A 10,820-nucleotide genomic window follows, 5' to 3' on the forward strand; every position below is an offset into this window, starting at 1 on the left:
TTGGAGTTGGAGAATGGCTCTCTCCTTCTTTAAACTCAAGCAGGTTGTTAAAAGGAAATTGCAAAGCTCCCTGTATCATGCTAGAATAAAAGAGCCATCATCTGCTGTGGGACAGGACAAAAGCCAAATTAATTAAGGGACTATTCTATTACTAATCTCAACTCTTTGATTCTATTCTGATTCTTTAAACTTTTCTTAAAGTATACATTTTATATCAAAATTTACAAGATTAATATATAAATAGACATATATACATTTTAAACTTTGTTAAGATATGAATGGTCATATAGAGTACTAACTAAATCTAGAAAAAAAGGAGACATATATATATATGTCTTTGTATTCGAGTCTCTTATCAGTTTTCTGCAGGAAATCACAGCTAGGCCTAACATCAACTGAAGTCTTCAGAAAGAAGATGGGGCCCCACAACAACAACAATTCCACGTGCATAATAATAATATCATTCAGCTGACAAACATCATCTACAGATCAGCTTTGAACTACAAGGTGCTCAGATCAATTTTGAGATGACTAGCTGAGATGATCCAGTCTCAAAGACTACTTGAGAAAGGACTTGAGATAAACCCTGAACTTTGGCATTATACACAGACTGGATAATGAAGGATATAGTTACCTTTCCTAGAATTTGACAATTAACCTAAAATTTTTCTTTCAGGATAATGATAACTTTGCCCATACCCAGCAGGAAGCAATATTAAGAATACGAAGCCCACATTCCCAAAGAGGTGGTGTGGGGCGGTGGTTTTTTGGTCTTTTTAATGGGTTTTGGTTCTGGGATAATTTTCATTGTTTAGGGGGGTCTGTTACAAGTTGTTGTCAAGGGTTAGGAAAAAGGCTAAACAAAGGAGATTAGATTTAAGTTTCTTGTTTAAAAAAAGAAAGAAAAGAAAAAGACAATTACTAGTTTTAAATACTTTACATTGGATTGGATTGTTTTATATTGTATACAAATTTGAAATAGATATTGTTAGAAAATGCTGTATGTATATTCCTAATTGTATTTATACCATTCATTTAACAATGTAATGTAATCATCCTTGAATGTTTTTATTACCAACTATTAGGATATAAAGAAATGAAAGTTAGTAGCTAGACATTACAATAAAACTTGTAGTCATATTAGATGTGTTTTAAAAATTGAGCAGATATATTTTAGACAGGTCATCTTCAAAACCTTCAGAGATCTAGAGAATATGCCATTTAAAATGTTTTAATAACTTAGACATTTTTCTTTTTTGAGACATGTCGGCTCCTGGCAGTACCAATCTAATTCCGAGAAAATATGGGCATTGAAGAAACTGCATATGGAGTTAAATTTCATTGTGGCAAAAGTTAGCCACTGGACAACAAAGTATCCTCGAATCAACAGGACAAAATGGACGGACAGGACAAGAAACAAAGGACTACTGATTGTTGCCAAAACAAGTGTGGTTATGGCTTTATCAAAAGGCATCTTCTGAGGCCAGGACAATATGGCCCCATCCCTGAAGTGGCCTTCGCAATCCAGAAAAGGTACAGTGCCCTTTTCTTCGAAGGCATCTGAACAGGCAGTGGGCCGATGGCTTCTGTTGTGCAATGGAACAGCAGCTGAATGCTCACGCCTCTCAATAGTAGACTGGCATTTAATAGAGGGATGTGAAGAAGAAGGGGATGCTGAGATGAAGCCATATATACACAGCCAAGAAGAATGGACAGCTGAATTAAAAAACCGTCAACAATTTCCAGAATTTAAAATCCTGAATCATGACATGACACTAGTGGAATTCAGGTGTTTCTGGTACATGGACTGCTCTCACCCAATGTGAGGTTGAACTGTTGACCTTGTGTACATCCTACTTCACAAATGAGTCTGCCAGATACGCTAAGCCTATAGGCTGAAGATGATGCCCCAACACTGCGGAGAAACTTCAGATGACTGTCCAGGCAGCTGGCTGTTTCTGTCAACTCACAAATTTTTTTGAAGTAGCTTGCATGCACTTCCTGTTTTTATTTTTGTTAGCTAATATTATTTCCTTCTTGGGTCTCTGAGAGAGTTGAAGGTTAGTTAGTTATAGTTGAAGATTAATTAGGATAGAAAGTGAATTAGATACATTTTGGACTTACCAAAATAGGATAGATAAGGGAATTATTTTCTCTGATTTGTCAAATACAAATGAACTAGACATCGCTAGGTATTTGTTACTTGTATATATTGTATATAGTTATTGTACTTTTGTAAATAGTTTTTCTTTTGTGAGTTATAACATTTTGCCTTTTTTCTTTTTATTAAAATAGAAAAGGGGAAATACAGTGACATTTATTTGTACTGAAATGTGATTTTAATTGTATGTTAATAAATAAACTTGCCCAGGGGTCAGAGCTATTAGAGCCATAGCAAGGGCATGGTGGTGGTGGCGGTGGTGCACGCATTTAATCCCAGCACTTGGTAGAAGAGCTAGGTAGATCCCTGTGTGTTCAGGGATACAGCCAGCATTGGAGACATACGCCTTTAAGACCTGGAGGGCTGTACTTACAAGCAGTGACAAGGCAGTCATGTGTTTGGGTTTACAACCAATGAGAAGGCAAAACAGAAAGACTATTTAAAGAAAGACATACAGAAAGTAGCTCTCTTTTGGGGAGGTAGGAATACTGCAGGAGGTAAAATTTTAGGTCTGAGCTCTGACCTCTCAGCTTTTTCTTTTTCATTGGTTCTGTGTTTCTTGTTTTAATAAGATGGTTGGTTACATCTACACCAGTGTGTGGGTGAGGGATCACAGTTATGGTACAGAAATCTCATTACATTCTCTGTGCCTCCTCCCCACTCAGAGTGAAAGCAGATGGTACACAGCAAAGCCAGGTAAAGCCTTGTCAATTCCTGAATCTGCCAAACTAACCATCATGGATCCTTGATCTGGGTCTGCTCTTTAGGAATCCAGAGCAGGATAGGCCTATTCCTTTCCACAAGTACCCAGCTCTTGAGCCATAGCTCTGGAAGGCTCAAGACCATCACATCCAGAAAGCTGCCCAGCCCCTCCTGAACTCACTGTGTCTTCCCCAGGTCCAGAGATTTCTCCATGTTTTCCAGTGAGACCTAGGGCCTGCTTCTTTCTTTCTCACTCTGGTCTCTCCATGCTGTGTATTCTCTCTCTCAACTAGACGCCTCAGTCTTGACCACATCTCTGTAGGTGAACCTTACAGCACTGAACTAATGTCCTAAGCTCACGTGGTGTTGCTACAACACTAGTGACATCACAGGGGATTCCAAGAGCTCTCCAGGATACAGTAGAATTCCAGAGAAGAGACTGCTGATGTCATGGGGCACAGCCTTTGCTTCCTTGCTAATTCTTCATGAACTGACCAGAAGTTGATGTTTCTTTCCAGGAATCTCTGCTGTGACACAAGGGAAGCCATTCAGCTCCTCCTCCTTCCAAAGCTATAGATTTCTTTCTGCTTCATTAGAATCTTTTCACTACTTCACCCATGAGGAGTTGAAAGCTCATTTATAAACACTGACAATAGTTGGCCCTTCCCATCCTATGGGGAGGCTACTCATTACCCCATATTTCCCCAGAATACTCTTCGGTAGGAACATTAGTAAATATTACTTAGAAATTTAGAGGTGGGAGAAACAGATAGAAAATACAGGATAGCTTGGAGAGGAGCTGAATGTCTCTGCCCTAGCGTATTTAAAGGAAAGCCAAGGAGTGGAGCAAAAGACCTCCCCCCAGTGCAGCCAAGTGCAGACCATCTCAGACACCTGCACTCAGGCCAGTGGTCCAATCATCCTCTCTATGCAGATCTGCTGATTATAACCACTATGAAACCTAAAAATGGGCCCCAACCCCATTCTAATACCCATACCCAATAATAGGAGAAATAAAGCATTCCAAGAAATTAGTCAGGATGATGTGGAGGAGGAGGATTGAGTCCCTTGAAGTAAACAAGTGCCTAGAGAAGGCTAAGGTGAAGGAAAGGTGGCCATTGGTAATTTGTAAGTGAGATGAGACTCTTATGAGACACAAACTGTTGTAGAATGTCTTCTCTACATACACGTGTGTTAGTCAGGGCTCTGTAGCACAACAGAAGTGTTAAAATGAATCTCTCTATATATTGAAAAGAGATTTGTTATAATTACTTACAAGCTGTACTGTGGCTAATCCAACAATGGCTGGCTATGAATAGAAAGTCAAAGAATCCAGTAGTTGCTCAGTCTACAAGTCTGGATACCTCAGCTGTCTGCAGTCTATGCTGTAATCTCAAAATGTAAGGTCTAATGCCAGTGAAGAAATGGATGTGCTAACAAGGTAGTGGAAGCAGAGAAAGAGGAAAAGCTTCCTTCTTCCAGGTCTTTCTATAGGCTTCCAGCAGAAAGAATGGTCCAGATTACATCTTGATTAAAGATCTGAATTAAAGGTGTGACTTCCTACCTCAAAGATCCAGACTAGAAATAGATCTTCCTACTTCAAATGAAGTGGAAATGGCCCACAGATATGCCCTCTATTTTCTTGGTGTTAGTTAACTGTAGATGTAGTCACACTGACAACCAGGAACAGCCATCACAGTTGTATTCTCTTCTTCACTGATATTCATGAGCAATTGACCAGAGAGTGAAAGGAAGGAGTGATGATGATCCAAACTCACATCTGGACCTCCTATAGATCTCATGACATGATGATTTTCAGTGCCACGGACTGGCCCACCGGGAGTACCACGACCGTAGGAGAATCAGGGCTTGGGTAGTCAGAAAGGCAAGGATTCAGCGACTGACAGACAGACAACTCACTCAAAAGTGGTTTGAATCTGCTGCAATTTTACTTCTGCAAATCAGTAGTTTATATACAGAAAAGAAAACTATCAAGTCATACAGGGAACAACAAGAGCTTGGCAATAATTCAATTACATCATCTTTAAAAACAGTAAGCATATAATTATTAATTGGCACTAGACATATCCCTTCACTCACAAGAACTTTATGACCCAAAGAGCAGTCTGTGTTTTTTAAACTTAGTACAGTTCCTAGACTTGTGTAGGCTTCTTGCAGCTGTGTCCTTCATCTTTATCTCAGCCGCTCACTAGTTTATTATTCATTTTTACTTTTCTGGTTCTCATGACCCACTTAGCCAATTTGGATGCTGCAGATCCTCCCTAAGTCTTTCTTCCATTCTTTACCATATATCTCTTCTAATATAAAACCTTTTTACATGCTGGAATATGGACTCTTGTACTTTTACACCTGTAAGGGGAAGGGGTTCTGTTGTAGTATTTAAGTTTTCCATGCTGAACTTCCTCAACAGAGGGGCCATGTTTTCTGCCATAAATCACTTTAGTTGGGATTCCTAAAGGATTCCTAGTGGGTGAGTGTTCATTCCCTAGAAGTGCCTGAAATATTATACTTTCTATTATCTAGCAACTTGAGGCTTGAGGTCTTTAAGGAATTCTGCTATATCTAAATAAGTTCCATGTCCGGCTTCCCCTTTCCTCCATAGTTCACAACCCAAGCATTCATGAATTTTGGCTGTGTTTTATAGATTAAGTAGAACATTATCAGAAAAGCAGTTATATAGAACCCATAGCCCAGGGAGCTCATGATCTGTGAAGCACGTCTCCTTCGAGAAGAAGGCATAACACGGGCACTCTGCCAGGGACCTCCAGGGAGCTTAGTCCCGTGGGACACGTATCTCCTGTCTGCTATTATTGACATAATTGTTCATGTCACACGGACGACACTGGAGTTGGTGTGGCAGTTCAGTGGCCTTTTTATGACCATGGATGGCTAATATAGGATGAAATACCACTCTGTGCATTCTTGGGTAGGAGGGATCAACTAGAAACCCAGTTACAAAAGAATGCAGTCGATCTCTGTAACTGAAGATTTGGAATTCAAATAATTATGTTATGTCTGGTAGGAACTGTGTTGGAAAAGGGTCCAAGACGCAGAAAATGGGTACCCCTTCCTTAAAGAAATAGGAAGAAAGCAAACACACTGGACCTGTCAGAAAGAGTGGGGTGTCAGATGGAGCCTGTGAATTTGGACTTGAATTCCTACAGGCCACATCTTGCTTACTCCATGTATTCTGAGAAAGGAAAATCTCCTACTGAAGAAAGAGAACCCTGGGAAGACGTCTGTGGGGTCTTCATTGTAAACAACAGCTAGGAGCCTCCTATTGTTTTCTAAGCAAAAACAATTTATTAAGTTTGAAGTTTCTCTGGTGGTCAGAGGCAGGATTTGGAGACAGCAGCAACAGGAAACACATCATACTCCAGAGTTAAATCATGTTACAGAGCTCACCACTGACACTAGCATGATGAGCATGGACACTAAAGTGTGTGTCACCAAGAATACTGGGTTTGTGCCTCGTGCTGCTTTAGAAGTTTTCAAAATCTATGGCTCTGAAAATGGGATACAGCCTTCTCCAAATCATCAAGCAGAAAAGGCCCATCCATTTCTTTACAACATAAGCTTATAAGGGGCAGGACTTCTGATGGGAACTCTTCCACCAAAATACTGCAAGGATGGTCACAGGTGCTGGCAGCCAACAGCCAATCCCTATGCCAACCCTGTAGGCTCCAAAAGGGGCTTCAATAGTCAAATTTACCAAATTTTCCTTTGTGGCTTGTGTGATTGTCACTTATTTTAAAAAGAGTTACATTTTCCAATATAAATTCTTTGAAATTATTCTTCATACATTTGAAAATTCATGTTGGACATAGAATTCTATTCATAGAGTATGGTAGTATCCTAATTGTACTGAAATGTGATTTTGATTGTATGTTAATAGATAAGGTTGCCCGGGGTGACCCGTCCAGCAGGCCAGGTTATTCGAGTGTCTCGAGGAGGGACCACCTGGGAATCAATGTGGGGCAAGAGGGAAAGGAGACCAAGCCCGTGAAGAAAGACAGAGTCAGTCTGAGTTGCGTCAAGGTCTCCTTTATTGACTGGGTGTTAGAGCTTATAAACAGGGCTTCAGGTAGGGAGGGGGAGCAGGAGGAGTGAGGATAGGACAAAGAAAATTCCTAAGGGAGGGTCAGCAGAAGGTCGCTTTGGTCCCAGGCCCCTGCAGCTAGCTGATTTAGCACAGGTTCCAAGAAGTTTATTTAATCGTACATTCCGTGGTTAAGCTAAGAGCCTCCTATTTACATGAGGCTTGATAAATTGTGGAAGGTTACACAGGTTCAAGACACAGCTGTCCAGAGTCGGTCTCCAACACCAGGGGTCAGAGCTATTAGAGCCATAGAAAGAGCCGGGTGGTGGTGGTGGCGGCGGCGGCGGCGGCGGCGGCGGTGGCGGCGGCGGCGGCGGCGGTGGCGCACGCCTTTAATCCCAGCACTCGGGAGGCAGAGCCAGGCGGATCTCTGTGTAGCTTTGCGACTCCCCTGGAACTCACTTGGTAGCCCAGGCTGGCCTCGATCTCACAGAGATCCGCCAGTTCTGTGAGCCATCAATTATCAGAAATAATGGGTCTATGCTTCTTATCAAAGCAGCGTGTAGCCCAGAAACCTCTTTTTTTTTTAAATAATAGTAAAGACTAAATCTACCACACAGCTTAATGTGCCGCTGGCAGACGCCTCATTTCCGCGATACTGCTGGTCAAATGCACATGCCAGGAACCCGCCAGGCAAACCTGCGTTTTGTGGCGTCTAGCTGCCTGTATGAGACAAGAAGCAGGAACCTGTTTTTGGCTCTGTTTAGAATTGGTTATTAAATATTCTCAGGTTTAAGGTGGAAACTAGAGCCGTTGGGCTGCCAGCTGTCTTGGTCTACTTTTGCAAGATTCCCGAAAGTTGCCTGCATCCATCTACCATTTCTCAGGTACCATTATATTCCTTCTCAGGTCTTTGATGTGGTTGAAAACTAGATAGTTGTAATTTCCTCAGTTATGATAAAAGATAAGTTAGATATAAAACCTTAAACTCACAAATATAAGATAGATAGGACATCTTCTTTAATATTGTAACTATAATTCTTGCTTGGTAATTGTTTTGTTATATGTAATTTTACCATGTTAAAGTTAAAACCTTCTTTTTTTAAAAAAAAAAAGAAAAAAAGGGGAATTGCTGTGGATATTGCTCTATATAAATAAAACACTGATGGCCAGTGGCCAGGCAGGAAGTTGGTTGCCAGGCAGGAAGTAGGTGGGACAAGGAGAGAGGAGAATTCTGGGAAGCGGAAGGCAGAGGGGGGAGACACTACAGCCACCGCCAGGACAAGCAGCATGTGAAGACGCTGGTAAGCCACCAGCCACGTGGCAAGGTATAGATTTATAGAAATGGGTTAAAGATATTATATTGGAATGGATATTTTTACCAAATAAACCAAATAAAAAATTGAAAACTTATGTGGAAAAAAATCTCTGACTTGATTTGCAAAGGAAAATTGAGACTTCGTCAATTAGCAGGAATAGACCCAGCAGAAATTGTCGTACCATTAACTAAGGAGGACATTGAAAAATTATGGACAGAAAGTGAACCTTTTAAGATAAAAGAACAGTTAGCAAGAAGCCTGACATGGCCATACGGTTTATAAGTGGTATAAGCGTCTGAGTGATTATTTTATACGTGGATTGTGGGACTTCAGGGCTTGGGGAACCTGGAGAGAAGCCTTCAAGCAACAATAGAGGGTCAATGTTCTTTGCAGTAAGCTGAGATTAATGTTTTCCCCTTTATGGCTTGCTGTGATGGCTAATCTTGGCTGTCTACTTAACACGTAGTGAGGATTTGACTTCCTTAGACTAGCTTGTAGGTATGCTCCTTTGGCATTTTCTTGATTGCTAATTGATGGAGGAGGGCTCAGTCTTCTGTGGGTAGTGGCATCCCCAGGCATGTGAGCCTGGGCCATAGAGGAAAGGTAGCTGAGCAGAACAGTGAGCAGCATTAATCTGTGGTTTCAAGTCCTTGCCTTGGAATCTTCCCTTGGCTTCCCTTGATGATGGACTGTAACCTGTGAGCTGAATAAACACTTTACTTTCCCAGATTGGCTTTTGGACTTTGATCAGAGCAACAGAAAGCTAACTAGAACATTTGACATATTCTCAGAGCATGCTCTGATAACCCATCTGTTTCTATGTTGGCTGTAGCCTCTTTTTTCAACAAATACAAAGTTTGTGGACACTGAATCTCTGGCAATACCCAGTCTACCAATCTCACAGACTGCTCACATAACTCTACTGAAGTATTTTTTATTTTTTAATTTCACATGACATATTTCTGTCTAATATGGCATGCTCCCTACTTTTCCCTCTTTAAAAGTACCTCTGAATGTCTTTACTTTTTCCACTTTATAAATTATCCTTTGCCCCATAATAGAGTATTTATGGATAAATAATTAAGTTCCACAGAAAAGGGGTCATTATTGTATTCACATTTCCTAATTCAAGATTTATTGTATTAGTATTATCAATTTAGCAAAATTGACCTTTTCCATTACCTACTTATCTACCAAACTTTAAAAACTTCCATTCATTTTCAGTCTTGAAGGTCTCTCAGAACATCAGCTTTAAGGGTCTTGAATATATTTAGATTTCTCTTGGGTATTTCATAGCTGTTTTTATTAATAGTATGCTTTAAAATTATGCTAGTCCAAATGTCTAATTTGTTTTAAGCCTATTGTGAATGGAATTGTTTCCCTGATTTCTTGATCAGTTGGTTTGTCATTGGTATACAGGAAGGCCACTGACTATTTTGCATTCTTCCACTTTTATGGATGTATTTGTCAGTCTTAAGGGACTTCTAATAAATTATTAGTTTTTTTCACATTGATATAGTGTTTATTACTAAACAATATCAGAAATTAACTCAAAATGAATGTATTGTCTCATACATGATAAACAGGTAATATGGGTGGGGATGAAGCCATATTCCCTGCTCACTGTTTAACAAACTGAACTCAATGGAGAGGTTCAGAGTCACAGTAATATCTGATGCAGTCCCAAGGCCTGGACCAGCTACTGCTGGAAGATAAGTTATTAGTGGAAAATGTAGAACCTTCCTGTCTTCTGAGTTTTTTGTCACTGAGAGCTGATGAAGGCCCCAGACTCAGGGCCTGAGGCCTGGTCATGTGATCTTTTTACATAAGACAATGCACTTGAATAGTGATGGCCAAGCACCTGTTCTTCAGTGGGCTACAATGGAGCATTACTGATATATAACTAAAAGTAATCGTCTCTTATTATCTCAGGATGACTCACTCTAATGGCCAGACACAGGCACAGTGGGAGTAGAACATGGAGGAAAACTTCCTCCACCCTGAGTAATTCTTGTTGGAAGGGCAAATTCTACAGACATATGAAAATGAGTATAACTCATGTTTCAATAATTGAACACACTAGCCATCAGCTAAGCTGAGGAACAGAGGAAAGAGTTGTAGTGGATAGCTCTTTTGTCTATGACCTTGAAGCACTGCCCCTAGAGATGCAGCAAATAACTGTTCTACCTGGCTGTGATCTTCAAGAACAAGCCTCTGGAGCTACCATTAAGACTTGAGATGCACGTAGGCAGTCTCTCTTTGCTCCTTTGGGGGACTTGGATGGGGAACTGACTCAGACAACCAGAGCAGCATGCAACTTTGCCCCAGCATTCCAGAACCTGCAACAATTCTGTTCTGTACAGTAAGTTTTTCTCCCACAATAAATTAATTTACCCTTTAAGCAGACTCCATGAAATTTCTCACTCTAAAAAGTATGACTGGGCTCTGAGAAGTGAAGAAAGCAGTTTGAGTCTAGTGTAAGGAGGTTGAAAAATTCTAGAAGATTTAGCTTTCTTGTCAGTACACTGTAATAACTATTTTGTATATTTATATAAGGAGTAGAATAAATATTATACTA

The sequence above is a fragment of the Peromyscus maniculatus genome, chromosome 9, assembly GCF_049852395.1.
Source record: "Peromyscus maniculatus bairdii isolate BWxNUB_F1_BW_parent chromosome 9, HU_Pman_BW_mat_3.1, whole genome shotgun sequence".
NCBI lineage: Eukaryota > Metazoa > Chordata > Mammalia > Rodentia > Cricetidae > Peromyscus > Peromyscus maniculatus.